The following is a 19483-nucleotide window of genomic DNA, read 5'->3' on the forward strand; positions in this document are numbered from 1 at the left end:
CCTGTCTGGCAGTGTTTTTTTGCAGCTGGGCCCAGTGGCCAGATCGCATGGCCAGGTGGTCCTTCTAAAGAAGGGGGTTGTTCATTCTCTCTCTCCCTGGGGTTTCCAGACGGATTTCCAATTCTGGTTCTTCAGCTTTTGTTCATTTTGGGAGCCAGCAAGATTTTTTCTGCAGATTCTGGTGCTAGCTGCTATAGCCAGAGTTGATGCGGTTGCTTGCAATCAGGAACCCGGGCTCCTCGGTGAGGAAACCAAGACTCCGAAATCCAAGAATGTATTCAGGGATCATCGCTAGCAACTTTTGGCTGAGAAGTCTTCTCTCTCTTCCCCTCGATTGCTTTCTGGAAATGTCTAAAGAAGGGCACAGAGAACCGAAAAAGCCAGCACGGCTCTTAGATTAGTGTGGGCTTTGAAGACCAGCAGATGGACGAACACTGACCTCAATTCCATGTTGGGTGACAAACGCATCCATATTGGTTGTTGTTAGCGGCCACTGAGTTGGCTCTAACTCATGATGGGTTTGTGTACAACAGATCAAAACACTGCCTGGCCCTGAGCCATCCTCACCATCACTAGCATGTGCAGTGCCTCGCTGCAGCTATTGCGCTAGCCTACCTCACCAAGAGTCTCCCATATCCTGGTTGGTCCTTTATTTCACCAAACACCGTGGCCTCTTCAAGCAATTGATGATGTGTCCAAAGCAAGCAAAGAAGACAATGTTCTTACTTGTTGTGATGCAGAGGGTTTGTATTAGCTAATTTTCAGAAGTAGGCCCCCTTTCTTCCTAGTCTGTTGTCATCTGGAAGCTCTCCTGAAACCATGAGTGACATAGCTTCTAGCATCCTAACAATACCTAAGCCACCACCGTGAGACAAATTGATAGATGGGAAGTGGTATAAATATTTAGTGTGTGTGTGTGTGGGGGGTTTCTATGCTGTGTCCTGGACTGTCTTATGCTCAAATATGATTTCATCAGCTCCTCACCACAAGATGATAAGGCGGGCACTGTTCAGTGTACACATGGACATCTGGCACCAGAGTGTTAGTGGGGGGTTTGCATTTGATTCTCTAGACAAGGATGGTGCTGCTTCTTCATTAAGCTACAGCTACATGACTATGAAATTTTGTCAATCGATACAGATTTCTCCACTGCCAATTTTTCTATTAAGACCATGGCGATCCCAGAACAACCTTATCCATACGTTGTTAGTATGCGTCCTTGTGCATGGTGTTACATCTGAGTCCTGGGGTGTCTCATCTGTTTCTTCTCTTTTAGAGTAGGGCATCTAGAGTGTGGAAACATAGCCCTAACAAGGCACCTCCTTCCTGTAATTCCAACTCACTGTCTGTGGGGTCAGTGGACATCAGGTGTTGGTCCAGGAGGTTTGTTGACAGATAGCAGTCAAGGGAAGGGAGGGAGACTTTATCTTCTTACAGTGCTTAGAACCAAAATGTGAGTTTGCATCTGGGTTTTATTCCGCCCTGCCTGCCTCCAACTCCCTTCTAGCTTCCATGGAAACCATACCTTTATTTCACGAATTGTCACCTTGCTGATCCAGACTCATGGTACCCATGTGTCGAGGTAGAACTGTACTTCATACGGCTTTCAGTGGCTGATCTAGGGGCCCTGGTGATGTAGTAGGTTATGCGTTGGACTGCTCACCAGAAGGTCGGCAGATTGAAGCCACCCACTGTGGGAAAAAGGTAAGACTTTTCATTCCCTTAAAGATTTACGTGCCAGAAACCCACGAGGGCAAGTCTACTCTGTCTTTTAGGTTCACCATGAGTTGGAATTGGCTTAATGGCAGTCGGTCCTAAATCCAATGGACTTGGGATCTTTCAGAAGTAGATCACCAGGCCTTTCTTTTAAGGTGCCTCTTTGTGGATTCAAATCGCCAACCTCTTGGTCAGGAGGTGGAACAGATGAACCTATCAGCACCATCTGGGGACTCCTGCCTTTGCGTACTGGATGGTACAGTGGAGCTGAAGACAACTTGTTGGCAGAATAAGTATCAGACACCTCCGCATCTTTGGGAATAGATCAGTTGCCCAATGTGGCCTGTGACAGCCAATGAACACGTTGGCCATTTGTCTTTTGGATGAAGAAAATGAGTTCAGCTTGTTTCCTACTACCACAAGGAGCTGCAAATTGAATTGGTGCCATTGTAAGTTTGCTTGTTGTTGCATAGATAAAAGCCTCATTAAGTCCCCCATGAGGAGGGAAGAATTTTTTTTATTTTGAGGATAGAGGAGTGAGGGGGGGCGTCTTGCTTGTCTTGGTTACAACAACAAAACAGTAAATGGGAGAAATAATTAAATAACTGGCCTCTTTCTCTCTTTTTTTTTTTCAAACCTCGTCAAGGGGCTGGGTGAGTTTTTAATTAGTGCTGCATTTTCAATAAATCCGTATCTGTACGTGGTGCCGATTCTTTCCTGGATAAGGGTGAGATAATAATGAGAATCCTATTTTTCAGCCCCACACTAAAGGGATGCCTGGTCTATTTAATCACGCTGTAGAAGCCCTGGCAGCTTTCTGTGAGCCCAGGCTCTGCTCTAATTACATTTCTAGATTTTAGTAAATTGAAAGGGAAAATGTAGGAACAAAATAATTAAAACCGAAGAGGAAGTGCATATTAAAAAGGAGAAGCTGTTTAAAATTCTTCCACACAGTGCTTCCAAGGACATCTACAATCGTTTAATCAGTTCCACACCAAATCAAAGTCCTTTGTACCGAGGCTGGTAGGTTCATGTCTCAGGTGGATGGTGTGATCCCCACAGTAGAATAGAGGCATCGTCTCACCGGGCAGCATATGGGGACAGGACGTCTCACGTCTCCAGATCACGGGGACTCAAGCCCAGCCCAGCAAGCTGCTGACAGACTCGCTCTTCCCAGGAGTCCCCTCCCAGGTCCTGAACAGACCCTGGCCAAACTGTAATGATGAGCCCCAATTGTGAGGTAGGCAAAGTGTGCTGTCCAGCCCTCCAGTATCCTTTCTGTACACCCGTGCACCTCTACGCTCCCCTCTTCCCTCCCTCCCCACCCTCTCTTTCTTCTCGGACTTCCAGTGATATCTGAAGTCCCGAGAACAGGTAACTGAGCAGCCTCTCTGACACCTAGGGGCCAGTGCTTATAATTGTTTGCTGGGTTACCTCTGGCACTTTGAATTTTCACAAGGACCGAAACCTGGCTGCAGCAACACTCGAGGGGTTGTGGATAATGATGGTAAGTGAAATCTAATAGGAAAGCTGCAAGAGTCAGCTCAATAATTGAGGAAATCTCTCTGGGCTTTTAAAGGGGTGCAGTAATCACATCTTCCTACAATTTGGATTTTAATTTCTCGGTCTTTTTGACTGCAATACGGGTTGTTCCGGTGCTAGGAGTTGGGAGTGTTCTGACCGTTGAGTCTTCGGACATTTTAAAGCGTGGGGCTGTAGGGTTGGTTTGTGGATTTGAAAGTGGCTGAGCACCTGGGATTTCTTACCCCCTTGCGGCTATTCCCTGTCGAACACATTCACAGGCTACTTGGCGCCGGGCACAAGTGGCAGGCAACTGTGAGCACCGTCGCCTGGAAACAGTCCCACAGGCCTGAGACGTGGCCAGGCTCCCGGAAGTTGGTCCCAAGGCAGGGCCCATACTTTGTCACCCCATGACCTACAGGTTCATGCGGCTGCTCTTTTGGATCCAATGTGTGTGTGCCTACATAATTACTCCCTCGAGAGGGAAAAGAGCCAGTGCCTGCACGTAGGGTTTTGGAGTAGTTGCCTCAATTCAGTGAGTATATATATAGAATATTATGCTTGAAGAAAGAAGAGCAGCAACAATAAAAGTCCCCTCATTGATGTTCATGGCACACTCCAACGGGGAGGTGGCGCCTTTCCTCTCAGGGCCAAGATGCTCTGATGTTTTTTTCCTTGTTCACAACTCAGTTATTACCGATGACCCCTGGGAGCTAGGAGGCAATGCTGACTGGGGACAGCGTTGTCCAAGGCAACAAATTATCACCAAATCAGCCTCCTTTCAGGTAGGCCATGTCTATACCTGGCCTTCCAAAGAATGGTTCTCCTTGATGTTTTTGTGTCTAAATCCCAAATAACTCAAAACATTAAAAGTAAACCACAACAAAAAGTTTACCACCACCCAGTCGGTTAAAAAAGCCGACCAGGTGATGGATGGGAAAGTCGTTGGCAAGCCACACACCGCTCACGCACACACATACCGCTATTGTTAAATCCCTTTCCGGTTACGCTGTCCACCGCCCCACCCTCTTGGCTGCCCTCAGTTCGGTCCTCGCACCTCGGCGCCAGGCTCCCGCGCTCTGCACGCGACCCTCTCCGAGTTCCCGCCTCTTTCTCCTCAAGCCCCGCCCCCGCGGTCGCCCAGGCCCCGGAGGCCCGGGACGCATGCGCACTAGCGGAGGTAGGCGGGGCTTGGGGCAGAAAGGGAGGAGGGACGGGAGGCTCCGGGGAGGAGCGGGGAGCAACGAGGGGGAGCAGGAGAGAAGGCCGCGCGGGGTGGGGCCCGGCGGGTACGCGCTCGCTGCGTCGACGTGCTGACGCAATGACGCCCCGGCCGGTGTGTCTCCGGGTGTGTGTGTGTGTGTGTATGTGAGTGTGCGCGATCCGAGTGTGTGTATTTGTGTATCGGCGGTCCCGCAGGTCCCGGATGTTGCGGACAGTATGAAGCGAGCGCAGGGGCACGGGGACCAGCAGCTGTCGCCGCCGCTCTCAGGTGAGTGGGGGGAGGAGAGTCGAGGGAGGGGGCTGTCCTGTCGGAGTGGAGGGGGCGCCTCCCTTCAAGAGGTGACTGACCCCCCCCCATACACACACAACCCCCCACCACCACCACCACCACACATACACTTTTCTCTGCCTCATTTCTTACTTGCCGGGTTACGTGGCCAACGAATGCCGGAGCCTAATCAGCCGTCCTTTCTCCCAATCCCAAGCATCCAGGAGACACCAACGCGCCCCCTGCCTTCAGCACCCCCATCATTTTCCCAGCCCCATCCCCCTTGCCAAATAGTGAGCTGTCGCCTGCGGCGAGATGGGCGACTGCGCATGCGCGAGTGTGACCGGGCTCGGGGTGTGTGTGCGCTGCTGGCCCGGGGGCGCATGCGCGTCGCGGGGTTGCAGGGACCTGCGGGATAAAGAGCCCCTTGACCACTTAGGCGCCCTCCTGCTTCTTAAGCTGCGCGTTAGGCTTGCTGCGCTGGAGCCAGCCTGTTGCCACGACTCAGAGCGAGGATGTCAGTGATTTCAGGAATTTATGAGCGAAGTCCTATTTGCGTCTGATGTTGCCCCAGAGACTCCCAGGTTACAAACGCTTCTCAGAGCCAAAGTGTCCCACGCTGACCCTTTTGCAACTTCTCGTTCTAGGATGACTTGACCTGTCCCTTCCTCCCCACCGCCGTGGTACGCCTTGTGCAGACCTCTCCTAAATTTAGGTGCCCCAACTCAATTCGGTAATTCTGGCAGGGACTTTAGGTAACCTTCGGAAGGAGGACCAAGGATCGGGAGGAACTCCGGGGATTTCCTTGTAGTACAATTCTGAGTCATCTTCACAGAACTGGGCGAGGTGGAGAAAGCCCGGAGACGACTAGGGTAGTAACTGTAATTCCAGAACTCGAGTTTCTCTTAGGCCAGGACCCCTCAGACGCGCGAACCCCTTTGCCACTTCTGTTTTTGGTGAGAGGTCGTCGTTAGCGCTTTTGTTTCCAGCTGTACATAATCGATGTACTCTGAGCACATGAAAACAAAAGCAGTCAAAGACTGCCAGGGATGGCCACTCATCAGTGGTGGTTTTAAGTAAAGGCAGTGACTCTTTTACACATCAGCCTACCTAACGAAACTTCAGACAAGGTTCTGTGAAGAACAGTGGTGGTTAGTGATCTTGGGCCTGTCTTCTCAGGGGACAGGTAGACACAGCCCTTGAATTTGCACCTTACTTCTGCCATCTGAACAGGTGGAGAAACCTAAAACGTAACTAGCAAAAGGCTTGGTTGAATAGCATTGAAATGAATAGCCGAGCTATTTGATGCTGGGAGCACAGGCATTTTCTGTGTTTTTGTTTTATTTTGTTTTTCAGTTTTCCCTGCCAACTCTTGTCTCCTATGTGCATAACTAATAGGGACTTCTTTAGCTTTATTTTCTAGTCTCTTTCCTGTGTGTTCTGTATTCTTGCAGCATTTTTGAGGGATGCCATTCTTAACTCTAGCATCTTACATGCTTGGATCTTAAAGTGTATATTTCCTTCACCTTCTAGCTTAACCTCAGGCCTTTGCTTGGTTCTGTTGTCTTTTGTCTTGTTTCCTGTTGCCAGTTAGAGTTGGATTTCCCTGAAATGATACAGAGGAAGCACAGGTCCTTGGGGTACATATATCTTCCTGGTGGCATAGTGGGCTCTGGGTTGTGCCGCTCAGAAGGTCAGCAGTTTGAAACCACCAGGTACTCCATGAGGGAAAGATGAGACTTTCTATTCCTGTAAAGAGTCAGTGGAAGTTCTATCCTATCCTGTAGGGTTTCTGTGAGTCCAAACCGACTCAGGGTACTATACTGAGTCCCTTCCCTGGGCACAAGATAGCATCTTTTGTCCTGGGAAAGAGTTGGAGACTCACCTTTTTTCCCCCCTGTGCCAAGGCTGAGGAGTGTAAATTATTGTGACAGCCTCACACTCGGGGCTGGGCTGCTTAGTAGCCCTTTGGTGCTTTGTGACTTAAACTTTTAGAGCTCCCCAGACTGGCTAGTTGGCTGCTAGCCTCTCAGTTGGAGCTGTTTAGTGCTGCCTGTGTCCAGACTCGTTTCAGCTTATGGCGAAATCGTGAGGTAAAGCTGAGGTACTGTGTTCACCTTTTTCGCAGTAGACTTCCGGGATACTGGGTTCTTATCTGGAAACATTTAAGCCGGTTGAATTTACGCAGGACTCATTTAAAAAGTTTATGACATGCTTTTAGGATTAAGAGGCGTTTCATTGGAAACGTACTTTTATTTTGGCACCGGGCTTTTTTTAGTTTTGCTCTGAACATGCCCGTGTATGTGAAGTGAAACTCATAAAGTACCCAGTGAGAGGGAGGGTCAAAGTCTCTCTTCTGCCATCTCCTTTTCAGCCATCTAGCGACCTGCCCGCAAGACCAACATGGTTACCTGTATCTCGTTGATCCTGCCCGAGAGAGCTTTGCTTACACAGCATATACACCGTTTATGCTTTGAGGGGTTGGTTTGTTCATTTCCTTTACACACTATACCCATTACTCTGCCCTTTGCTTCTTGCACTCTGTGTCTTGATGATCATTCCAAAGGCACAGTTCATACAGTGCTGCTGCCGTTTTGGAAGATGGGCAGGTGTTCCATCTATAGGATTCAGTCCTTATCCAACCATATTATTGGGCATGTAGGTTGTTTCCGGTATGGACTTAAATCTTTTGTATGTGCTGAAGTACATGAGTGTCTGTTGAATAAATACCGAGCGCAACTACCGGCTCGAAGGGTAGGTGCATTTTCAGTCTTGGTAGATGTTGCTGAATTGCCTTCCCGAGCTTTTGCACCAATGTACATTCCTGCCAGGAGCCTAAGAGGACCTGTTTCCTCACCCACTGTCATCACATTTTTTGATCTTCAGTGCAGTCTTTTATCTACGATTTTAAGGTTCATCATGTAACTCATTAAGCTTCATTACAGCGAGCAGTTGTGGATAAATACTGTCACCGTGTGACAGATGGGGTGGGGGTCTTGTTGGCCTCAAGAGGACTATCTTGAGGATAAAGCCCCAAGTCTGGCTAACAGCAAATCCGTGACAGTTCTAGGAAGACATACAATCTACATCCCATTTTCCCCCTCCAACTCTTAGATGATAGTTTCTCTGTGTGAATAGTTTCAGTTAGCGCACAAGTCATGTTTTCTTTAAGTCTTTTTCTGATTACTGTGACTCAGAATTGTTTATTTAAGGGAGCTGCCGTTCTGCTACGGCGTGTTGATTTGAAAAGCTCACTTAGCTACTTAGGATACTATACTAAGTCCCTTCTCTGGGCACAGGATTGGCACTAGCACTTTTTAAAAGTCTGCTGATGGGCAGAATGTTTCGTCCTCGCTTGTGATGGAATAGAAAAAGGTTAAAAGATGCCCAGACCTGAAGGATTGTGAGGACGCTGGTAGGCCCAGGCAGTGTTTCATTCTGTTGTGCATAGGGCTGATTTTGGGGGCACCTAATAACAGAATACCTGGAGGAATTTAAAATCTTGCTGGAAATCCAAGTTACTGAGTAGCAAGAACAGAACAGTTGGAAAACAGTGGGGGACAGTAACTCAGGGTTCCTAGTTCCTGGTTAATGACTTTAAGGATTGATTAAGCTTTACCCTCCTGTAAATCTTGAAGAAGCAGACTGCTTCGTGTTTCTCCTGAGGAGCGACTTTGTGGGTTCAAACTGGCAGCCCAACATTTTGCCCACTGTGCCACCTGGACTCCTGTATTACAATGGAGAGCACTGTTTCCCAAAGTGGGTTCTATGCCCCCCTAGGGGTGCTGGAACACAGGGGAGAGGGGCCTTCGATAAAAGTAGATACCTACACTTTATCCTAGATTATAGGCTAAAGTACAAAAGATTTGAATTGCAGGGGTGGGGGCTAAGTAATTCCTAGAGGGAAGAGGCACTGGTGTCTCAGTGGGAGAATTCTTGCTTCCCTTGTAGGAGACCTGGGTTCAACTGCTGGCCCCTGTACCTCATTTGCAGCCACCCCCAGTCTCACTGCAGGCTTACCTGCTGCCATGATGCTGAACAGGTTAGAGCGGAGCTTCCAGACCAAGATGGACTGAGAGGAAAAAGCTCTCTGGCAACGAGTCGATTCCTACTAAGCTAACTGAGAACAAAGGCCTGGCCATCTGTTTCTAACAATCCGCTCATGAAAACCAGAGAGATCCCAGTAGTTTCTATTTTGTTCTGTTGATCATGGGGTTGCCAGGAGTGGAGCTGACTGGGCAGCAGTTAACAACAAGGTTTAGAGAAGTGTTTAGAGCAGTGGTTCTCAACCTTCCTAATGCCACGACCCTTGCAGACAGTTCCTCATGTGTGGTGACGCCCAACCATAACATTATTTTCGTTGCTACTTCATCACTGTCGTTTTACTACTGTTATGAATCGGGCAACCCCTGTGAAAGGGTCGTTCGACCCCCAATGGGGTTGCAACTCACAGGTTGAGAACTGCTGGTTTAGAGGAAGTACAATTTCAGCCAAGTTTTTAAAATGACAGGATGAAAAATGTTAAACACAGAAAAATTGCAAGCTAGTACAATAATCACGTTTATGCCTATCACCTGGGTTCAACAGATATTTATGTTTTGTCATTTCACTTACCTGTCTATATTGGTTTCAAGGGTCTGTGGTGGCGGTGTGGTTACGAGTTGGACTGCGAGCCGAATGGTCAGCAGTTCTAAACCTCCAGCAACTCGGAGGGAGAAAGATTGGTTCTACTCCTGTAAACAGTTGCAGCTTTGGACACCCACAGAGGGTCTCTATGAGTCACAATTTTTAATTGTGGCAGAAAAATACGTAACGAAACATTCTCCAATTAACAATACAGTAGTTTTCTAATACCATCTAATGTCCAGTTCATGTTCGGGTATCCCCGACGATGGCTTTCTTAGCTGTTTGTATTTATTTTCTCCTTCAAAGCAGGATTCAATCAAGGGTCAGGTATTATTATTTGTTATTACGTGTATTTATATTACATGTTTCTTTTAGCTCTTTTAAAATCTAAAATGATTTATATAGAAGCCACATGCTATTGGTTTTCTTAACACACCAAGGCAGTTGTCTTGAGAGTCTGTCACTTAGGGAAGTGTTCTTGTTGCCCCATGGTGTCTTCTGGTGTGTACCTTTATCCCTGTATGTTGGCAATCTAGCAGCTACAGGGTCACTTGATGACTGTGAGGTTTTGCATTTGGGCAGTGACGTCATGATTGAGGTTGGGCATTTGGGTCAGAATGTGCCCTAGCAGCTGTGGGCCTCATTGCATCACACTGGGCAGAGCAGATGTTACATCCAACGATCTGTGGTGCGGAGTAATACATTATAAAATCTTTATTTGCGGTGGGGGGAGGGAGGTAATTAACAGGTAACCTGTAGAGTAGTGACGCTGACACCATACTCTTTTGACTTCTCCAGCAACCCTTGCCTAGTGATGTTTGATTAGGTGGTGGGATATCCTTGTGTGAGTTATATATTTCATTGGTTGTTGCAAATTGGTGATTTTTCCTAATTTTGTGAGATTGCCTTTAAATTGATTAATGTTCATTCTCCTGTACTGATTTTGAGCAAATTCATTCTTCTGTACAGATTTCCTACTTCCATCTGGAACCATTACGGTTTCTATATAGAAAATGGAAGTAAATTCCCATCCTTCTTTCAGTGGTCTGAGACAGTAGGAATAGCCTCCTCCAATGGCGATGAAGGAATTGTTCCTCCCTCCCCCTTTGGTTCCGCGTCATTAGGAACTGACAAGGCATTTGGGCATTGTCTCCTCAACAGCTATGGACATTCTTCTCAGGGTTCACAATACCCTTCAGCCTTGTGGATGAGCCCGCCCTTGCTTTCTTGGTTTTGTATTTTCCTGCTCCAGCTGTGAAACCCTGCCCTCTGCACCTTTATGAACACCACATTTTCTACCTTCAGCAAATGGTTCTCTCCCTCCCTTCTGGAGCTTCTGGAACCAAATTCTCACACTAGAGATGCCTTTAGTTGAACACAAGGCATCTAGTGTTTGCTTCACTTTTGTGCCTGCGGCACTGCTGGATTCTGGATCCAACAACCCACCAGATTCCCTGTGTCGACTGCTCTTGTGAAAGCCAGAGAGTATCTCAGCAAAGAGCACGCTTTCATCCTCTCCTGGCTCTAATATAAAGCCAACTACAAAAGGGACTCGGGGGCCGGGTGGGGGGGGGCACCTTTCTCATAAGCAGCTTGGCCTTTTTTGTAGATGAAAGGAACACAGGATAAAACTTATTGAGACCTAAAGTGTGTACTTATCAGCTTTGTTGGGAAGTGGGTTATGATAGTTATATGCAAACGTGTGTGTGTGTAATGTGGAGTTGTGATACCCTCACCCCCAAACCAAACCCACTACCATGGAGTAGATTCAGACCCATAATGACAATATATAGAGTTTCCAAGACTTTGTAAACCTTTATGGGAGCAGACAGCCTCATCTGTCTCCCATGGAGCAGTTGGTGGTTTTGAACCTGTGCCCTTGTGGTTAGCAGTCCAGTGCTTACCTGACCGCACCATGTGCAAACATCTTAGTGTGTCTGCACAAGTATGTGTTTGTTTTCCTTCTCTTTCCTTCATTGCTGCTCATTTCTCCACACGGAGTATTATGCAATATTATGTAGTAATAGCATTTTCCCCACATTATCACTAGATTTTTATCATAAAAAGAGAATGGACAAATTGCTCTTGATTAGGGGATATTTTCAGATAGACCATGAACTCTGATATCGAGCTGTCTTAACTCTGGGGTTGGAACAGTGCTGAATCCTGTGGATTTCTAGCATGCATGTAGACTCAGGAGAAATGTCAGTGCATCCACAGTGCTGTGTGAAAACCCATCACATGGTAAAGGTTATGCAAGTTAAAGGCACAGTGGAGCTAGATTGTAATCTTAGCAAAAATTGGTCTACTAGTTCTTTACCATACAGCAGTATTTTGGGTAATCTTAACTGATTTCAAGTTGCGCTAAGCCAGTATTCAAATAGCAGTATTACCTGCAGACTTCATAAGGCTATTCTCAGCCTAGTTCCATATTAATACAGGGCCCATATGAAATGTTGCTTGTGTATTCAGGGCAGCATACGTGTTTCCTGTGTTTGTTTTTGGGCCTGGCGAGCCACTCTGAAAGTCTAGCTGACAGATCTGCTAATAAGATCCTGCAGAGCTTCTTTGACTTTTGTTTTGATGAGGTCCCGTTACAAGAAAAGCAGTTCTCAAGTACAGCCTCTTTAGGGAAAGCTTGGACCCTCATTCTTACAACTGTGGTCGCATCTTCCTAGACCTGGCAAGAGTTACCCAGCTGCTCTCTCGCAAAGCTGATCATGCAGCTTTGGGAGGGCGGGGTGCAGACCTCAGGGCAGCTTTCAGACAATAACCCTTGTGTGACCACAGAGACCAAGACGCTGTTGGTGGGATCCCTTCTGCCCTGGTGCCCACTACATGCTTGCCAGTAGTTCTCTGAAGCCCTCTGATGATTTTTTATTTACTTTCTTATTTTCTGTTTTAAAAAACAGTTTTATTGGCATAACATGCACATATCTATTTACTTTTGGGAAAGAGAAAAATGTATGTATGTATTCATCTCCTTCAGTTGAGATTTAAAAATGACAAGTATTAAAGGTGGAACATCATTTGTGCTGCTTTCATTTTTAAGTCATAAAATACCTGTACATATTAAAGAGTATTGAGCACAATATCACACTGATGACCCTAACCCAGCTTTATCAAATCTTAGCATGCTCTTCCTCGTGCTTTTAGGTTTTTAAAAGTACTACACAAAGCTTTACAAAAACTGACGTGTGTGTGTGTGTGTGTGTGTGTGTGTGTGTGTGTTCCTTTGCTCCCTCTGCCCTGAGACATAACCACGGCATCGACGTTGGTGTTTGTCAGTGCTGTGGGTATTTACCATTTTCAAGCTACACATACCTACATTCCAATCATGCAAACTGCTGTATAGCTTGTTTCGAGTCTGAATTAATTAAGGGCAGTGGGCATTATATGAATATACCATGCCACAATTAATTTAGCCATTTTCTCTTAGACATTTGAGGGATTGCCAGTTTTTTGCATCTTTGACTTTACTATTTTAAAACTTTGGATTGTGTTTTAGGTGACAGTTGACAGAGCAAATCTGTTTCTCTTTCCTTATTGTGTACAGAAAGCGCCCGAGACAGTGGCTACACCCCATCATCTGCCAGCACTGTCTGGGCTCCACTCCTCCCTCGGGTCCCTGTTTTCTTCAGTCTGGATTTTCTGCAGCATCCACACAGCTGTGTACTTGACTGTCCTGCAGAAGTGCTTGATGCATCTTTCCCATCTAAAAGATTTTATAAGATCTGAACTGCAGGATTTAGATTTGATGAAATGAATGCTGTTTTTCTTTAACTGTTTCATCAAGGCCTTTCTTGAGTGAAATGGCGAAATGGGCTTCTTTTTTTCATCACCAGTGCATGATGACAAAGGGCACAACAGTTTTACTGCTGTCGGGTGCTGCTGGGGCGGTTCTGACTCACAGCCACCCCACCGCCATCCTCGTCCTCGATGGTCTGTGTGAGCCCCGTGCATCAGTTCTCCTTAGGTCTCCTCCTTTGTCGTTGGCCGAGTACCAGAGGTGAAGCCTTGCCATCCTTCCTTCTAGGAAGCATTCTGGCCGCCTTTCTCCCAAGACAGATTTGCTCATTCTGATGGGAGTCCAGGATATGTTCAGGACTCGTTGCCATCTCCATCGTTCAGTCGTTCTTCTCTGGCCTTCCTTATTCGTCGTCCAGCGTTCACATGCAGATGGAAAATAAGCACCTGCACCCTCAAAGTTGTGCCTGTGCTCGTTAATACTTTAAAGGGGTGTTTTGCAGGAGATTTGTCCAATTCAGTATGCCCTTTGGTAGATTGACAACTTCACTCCTTTCTCTGTTTTTCATGATGTTGCTTATTGGTCTAGTTCTGAGGAGTTTTGGGTTTTGTTTTACCATTGAGACAAAAGCCACACTGAAAGCGATCATCTTTGATTGTCATCAGTATATGCTTTAAACCCTTCCCTTTCAGCCTATTACTGGTTGTTAGTGAGCCTTCCTTTATTTCTGATGCCCATTCTTCTTCCCGGACTTCAGCTACTCAGCATACTGATTGAGTGAATATGGTGAAAGGATACAATCTCAACACATAGTTCCCCTCCTGGGTTTAAGCTGTACAGCAGCGCTTCTCAACCTGTGGGTCGCGACCCCATTGGGGGTAGCACGACCCTTTCACAGGGGTCACCTGACCCCTAACAGTAGCAAAATGACAGCGATGAAGCAGCAACGAAAATAATGTTATGGTTGGGGTCACCATCACACGAGGCACTGTCTGAAAGGGTCGCGGCCTGAGGAAGCCCGAGAACCACTGCTCTGCTTTATCCTTTGGTCTGTTCCAAGTGCTGTTGCTTGGATCTCTACAGCTTCGGCAGGAGCACAGTGAAGCGAACTGGAATTCCATCCACTCAAATGTTATCCATAGTTTGTTGTGATCCACACGGTCAGGTTCCTTTGCGTAATCACTAAAAGGCAGGTGAACAACTTCCTGGTATTCTCTGCTTCAGTCTCTGGCCTCTGCAGTGATAGACCTTGCCCCATGTCTTCTACTGAATCTGAGTTGAGTTTCTGGCAGTTCCTGCCAGCATACTGCTGGAACCATTGCTGAATTTCCTTCAGCAGTCTTTTCATTGCATGTGATATTAATGATATTGTTCAATAATGTCCTCATTCTGTTGGGTCCCCTTTCTTTGAAATGGCACAAATACGGACCCCTTCTAGGTAGTTGGCTGGTTATGTGTCTTCCACATTCCTTGGCGGGCTGGGCAGGTGCTTCCAGCGCTGCATTCGTTTGTGGAAACGTTTTCCTTGGTCTTGCCCCATTCCCGGAGCCTTGTTTTTCACCAGCACTTTCAGTGCAGCTCCGGCCGCCTCCGGCCCAGCCACCGAGTCTTGATAATGTGCGAGTGTCGACCGGTTCTTTTTGGCAGGACTGTGTACTTCTCCCATCTTCTTGTGAAGCTTTCTGCACTAACACTTTGCCCATGGAAAACTTTAATATTGTAACCCGATGCTCGTTTTTCCCTTCAGTTTTTTTAGCTTTGGAAATGTGCTTTCCTGTTTGCTCTTCTAGCTACTTTTTTTTTAAAAAACAAAACTTTGCATATTCGTTATAGCATTTTACTTTGTCTTCTCCGGATGCCCTTTGACATATTTTGTGTGTGTGTGTCTAACCATTTTACTTCCATCATTTCCTCCAGCTGCTTCAATTCTGTATTCAAGAGTAAGGTGCAGAGTTTCTCCCACTTGCATCGAGGTCTTCGCTTTCCCGCCTGTCTTTGTCATAGCAGTGACTCTCCTCACGTGCGTGCGCTCTTCTTGAGGCCAACCCACAGCTTCCCTGGTCTTCCGTCACTAGGGCTCAGTGTGTCAGATCTGTTCTTCAGGTGGGATAGACTCAAGTTTGCCACTTGGTTCTCTGTGCACTTACTTTCATTTTCTTCATCTTCAATTTGAACTTGCATATGAGCCATTGATGGTCTAGTCTTTAATCTAGCCGTGGGTTTGTTGTGACGGATGAGTGAGTTTCTCCATCATCTTTTTCCATAGATGTAGTCAGTTTGATTTCTGTGTATACCATCTGGCAAATCACTGACTGTATTTTCCAACTATTTATCCTTCCTCTTTATTTCCAACATTGACATTCCAATCACCTTGACTGCATGTTTGATCAATTCTAGATTACAGAAGTTGATAACATTAAAGTTTTCACCATTGGCTTTAATGGCTAGTATGTAAATTTGAATAATAGTTGTATTAGTTGATCTTCTACACACATGAATATTAACCTATCACAGACAGTGTTGACTTTTAAGGTAGACCTTGAGATGTTCTTCCATTGATTCCAATACAGGTTAGTGCCCTTACTTTGATTTATTATTTTTGCACCATCAGTGAAAATGTAAATGATTTCTTACTATCTGTGTAACTCTAGTGTGATTTCATGGGCACTTTGAAAAGTTCTCAGTGACCTAGCCCACACTTGGAGAGCTCCCACTGTGTAAGAATGGGGAAGCAAAGGCCTATTACTTGAGGTGAAAGTAGGATTTTACTGGATGGTCAGTGCAGCCATTAACAATTTAAAAACACCAGATTTTAAGGTATCTGCTTTTTAGCTTGTTATGATTTCAAGTATGTGATAATCTTAGAAGGGTCACTTTTAATAAAACATATGGGATCTGGGTCATCATACTAGCTACATACAGCTTAACATTTTCAAGAAATTAAACATGTTAGACAATCTGAGCTCCAAAAATTGCCTTCAGGAAACTCTTGACTTTCCAGAAGGGGCTCTAGTGGTGCCGTGAGGTCAGGTTGGGTTTAGCAGAAAGGTCGATGATTTGAACCTAGCAGCCATTCCGCGAGAGCAAGATGAGGCAGCCTGCTTCCATAAGGATTTACCTGGTTGAGCAGTTCTCCAGGTATCAGCAGTTCATCAGAAGGAACCTGATGGCGGTGGAGTATTTTGTGTTTGTTTAACCTCTCCAGAGGAGATAAAACAAAGGAGGATGAAGATGGGAATTTGCCTTTCCGACTTTCTATGTTGATTATTAAAGGGTCTTGCTGAAGTGAAAGATTCCATCCTCCTTCCACTCCTCAGTAATTTAAATGTTTGCCAGAGGGAGAAGGGAATAGTGGTTACAACTGACATCGTTTGAACAAGCCTACTGAATGACTGGCTATAAGTACAGGGCCTTGTAGGCAGTGGAAGAAGAGTATATTCTGAAATGAGGGGAGGATTAAACTGGTATATATTTCAGTGTTTAGAAGAGGAACAGATCATTCATTTGGGGATAGTAAAGATGTCTCAACTCTGACTTTTCCAAAATTTTATACCACTTGATTATCCCTGATACCAACCACCACTCCTCCCCTTTATACTTCCTTGTGTCCCAATTTACTACTGTGTCTCTCACACGAACCTTTACAGAAATGGCTCAGATGGTTGTGGAGGCTAGCAAGTCCCAAATCTGAAATTCAGACCACTCTCTGGAGGATCCTCCCCATTCACACCCAATTGGTGCTGTTGACTCAAAATTTGTGGAAACTGGTGAATCAGGCCCCGTGATAGACTGTCAGCTCAAGTCTCCAAAACTGGAAGCCAGGCAGAGGCAAGCCAGACACAGGATCCAGAGCAAGAACGTGAACTTGGCCAAAGCTGTGTCTGAAAGTGAAAAAGTCTCCCTTGCTTAGCCAGGCAAAGGAGCATGCTGGGACTCACCTCAAAATGACTACTGAGTCCTGGGCCAGCAGCCTTTTGGGGCAGTAACGCCTGTCAGGTAGGTTTACATCGTAGGTGACTCAGCAGTGGAATTTAGAGTCTAGTGAGGGAGGGTCCACAAATAAACACACCTAAATGACAGTCAATACTATGAAGGAAAGGAATAAATTACTATTAGGGAGAAAGATGGGGAGATTAAATTTAGTTGGGGGAGGTTAGGGAAGGCCTTGCTGGGGAGTTAACAAGTACTGACATCTGCTCTATGCCAGATCCTGTGAGGGAACAAAACTGACAAAAAGCCCTGCTTTCATGGAGCTTATATTTAGGCAATAAACAAATATAATGTATGGTCAATTAGATAGTGATGAGACCCAAAGAGAAAAATACAGACCAGAAAAGGGACAGAAAGTGTTGGGGTGTGAGTTTCCACAGAATGACCAGGAAGGCCTCACTAAACCACTACAAAGGTGGTATTTGAAATGGGGGGAAATATTTGAGAACTGTGTATCTGTTAAGGGTTTAATTTGGGTTGTATGAAGAACTCTTGTGAATAGCAAAAGGGCAAACACCCCAATTTAAAAATGGGCAAAGGGCTTGGATGGGCATTTCTCCAAAGATGAAGGACAAATGGCCAATAAGCAGATGGAAAGATAGTCAACATTATTAGTCATTAGAGGGCTGCAAATCAAAATGGTCCACAAGGTTGGCAATTTGAAAGTGCTAGCAGCTTCTTGGGACAAAGACTGGGCTTTCTCCTCCCTGAAGCAGTTACAGTCTCGGAACCCCACAGGGGTCACTGTGAGTCAGCACTGACCCCACAGCAGTGAGGGTTTTGGGAAATCATAATTGCCATGAGATACCACCTCCTACCCACGAGGATGGCCGGTATCAGAAAAATGAAAAATAGCAAGTTTTGTAAGGATTGGAAAGATTGCAAACCTTGTGCATTGCTGGTAGGGATATATAAAGTGGTGGAGCCATTTTGGAAACACTTTGCTGATTTCTCAAGCAGCTTAAGGATTGCAGTATGACGCAGTGCTTCCACTTCTGCCTATATTCCCCACACACTTGAAAGAGGGACTCGAACAGATACTTGTAAACCATTGTTCACTGCAGTTTTCTCATAGCAGCCACAAGGTGGAAACAAGCCAAGTGTTGATCAACAGATTGAATGGGTAAATAAGCTGTGGTATGATGACTTAGCCATAACGAAAAATAAACTTCTAATGCATGCTGTGATGTGACTGAGCCTTGGAAACATGAGATAAAAACATTTTTTTAAAAAAAGAAAAATTGTGTGATTTCACTTACCTGCAAAATCTATAATAAGCAAACAACAGAGACAAAAACTGATTGGCAGTTACCAGGAGCTGTGGGGAGAGTAGGAAATTATTGCGTCAGGGGTACTGAGTTTCTATTGGGGTGATGAAAACTTTTAGAGAATAGTCGTAGCTAGTAGTGGTGATTGCCTGAGACAGTGAATGGAACGTCACTGACCTGGACACTTTACAATGGTTCAGAGAACAATTTTCTATACAAAATTTTAAAAAGTGGGGTCGGGGAAGAAGGTAACGTGAATGAATGAGAACAGAAATACAGTGGCAGGGGCATTCCCGAAAGGAGAACAATAGCAAAAGCCATGTAGCGTGAGTTTAATGGGCACATGAGAAAGTAGTGAAATGAGGTCCGAGGAGTTGATGGGAGTCCTGAGCACAGCCCAGGGTCTCCTCCTGAGCTGCACCCAGACAGAGCTCCCAGCTGCTGCATTCCAGTCCGACCTCCTGCTGTTGATTTGCATTTTCGCCCCAGAGATACCGAATCAGAATCAACACTTAGACAAGATCTTCAGGGAATCAGATTTCCCGACCACTAGATAAGACTCTGCAGATGGAAGTTGGTGACGGAGGAGATGGCAAGCAGGAGATGGATTTGAGAAGTGTGTTAAAGAGAGAATTCATTTAATTATAGATTGCATGTGGAGGTTGAGGGAGAGGAAGGTGTCAAGGATGATTTCTAGGTTTCTGGCTCAAACAACTGGATGGGTAGGGGTGCCACTTTCTGAGCTGGGCTGTGGGGGGGTGGGGGTGGAGAGGATGAGAGAGGCGTAGGTGTGGGACTTGGAGGGAAGTTCAGAAATCAGGAGTTACTTTTAGATATGTTAAATTTGAGATGGGATGACACTCTTTAAGTGTAAATGGTTAAGTACGCAGATATCTGAGTGGAGCTTGAAGTGAAGTCAGGGCTTAATGCAATCAGTTTGTACATCACCTGCATCTTGATAGTCGTGAAAGTCTCTAGATGCCATCATATAGTATAAACGTGATGGGGAAATAACTGGAGGATGAAGGAGTTGGCCTTTTCTAATGATCTGAGTCAGAAGTGACGCCGGCAGGGAACAAGGATGATGGCAGGGGGACTAGAAAAGAAGCAGTGGGCGTGGAG

At 45.9% G+C, this 19483-nt stretch overlaps 1 protein-coding gene and 1 long non-coding RNA gene across 3 annotated transcripts in view; one reads left to right on the top strand and one right to left on the bottom strand.

Moving 5' to 3' along the window:
• The window catches only part of LOC123522707, a 25468-nt gene extending 20498 nt beyond the window's left edge, over positions 1-4970 (bottom strand). The window contains exon 1 of the long non-coding RNA XR_006680933.1: positions 4883-4970. This is a non-coding gene — a long non-coding RNA (uncharacterized LOC123522707). The remainder of the gene's footprint in view (positions 1-4882) is intronic.
• Positions 4569-19483, top strand: part of LOC101651280 (speckle type BTB/POZ protein) — a 78431-nt gene continuing 63516 nt past the window's right edge. For both annotated transcript variants that reach the window (XM_045299350.1, XM_004707072.3), the window contains exon 1: positions 4569-4729. The gene's annotated coding sequence lies outside the window, so the exon portion shown is untranslated. The remainder of the gene's footprint in view (positions 4730-19483) is intronic.

Source organism: Echinops telfairi, unplaced genomic scaffold, assembly GCF_000313985.2.
Source record: "Echinops telfairi isolate 266 unplaced genomic scaffold, ASM31398v2 ScPeMD7_7458;HRSCAF=8496, whole genome shotgun sequence".
NCBI lineage: Eukaryota > Metazoa > Chordata > Mammalia > Afrosoricida > Tenrecidae > Echinops > Echinops telfairi.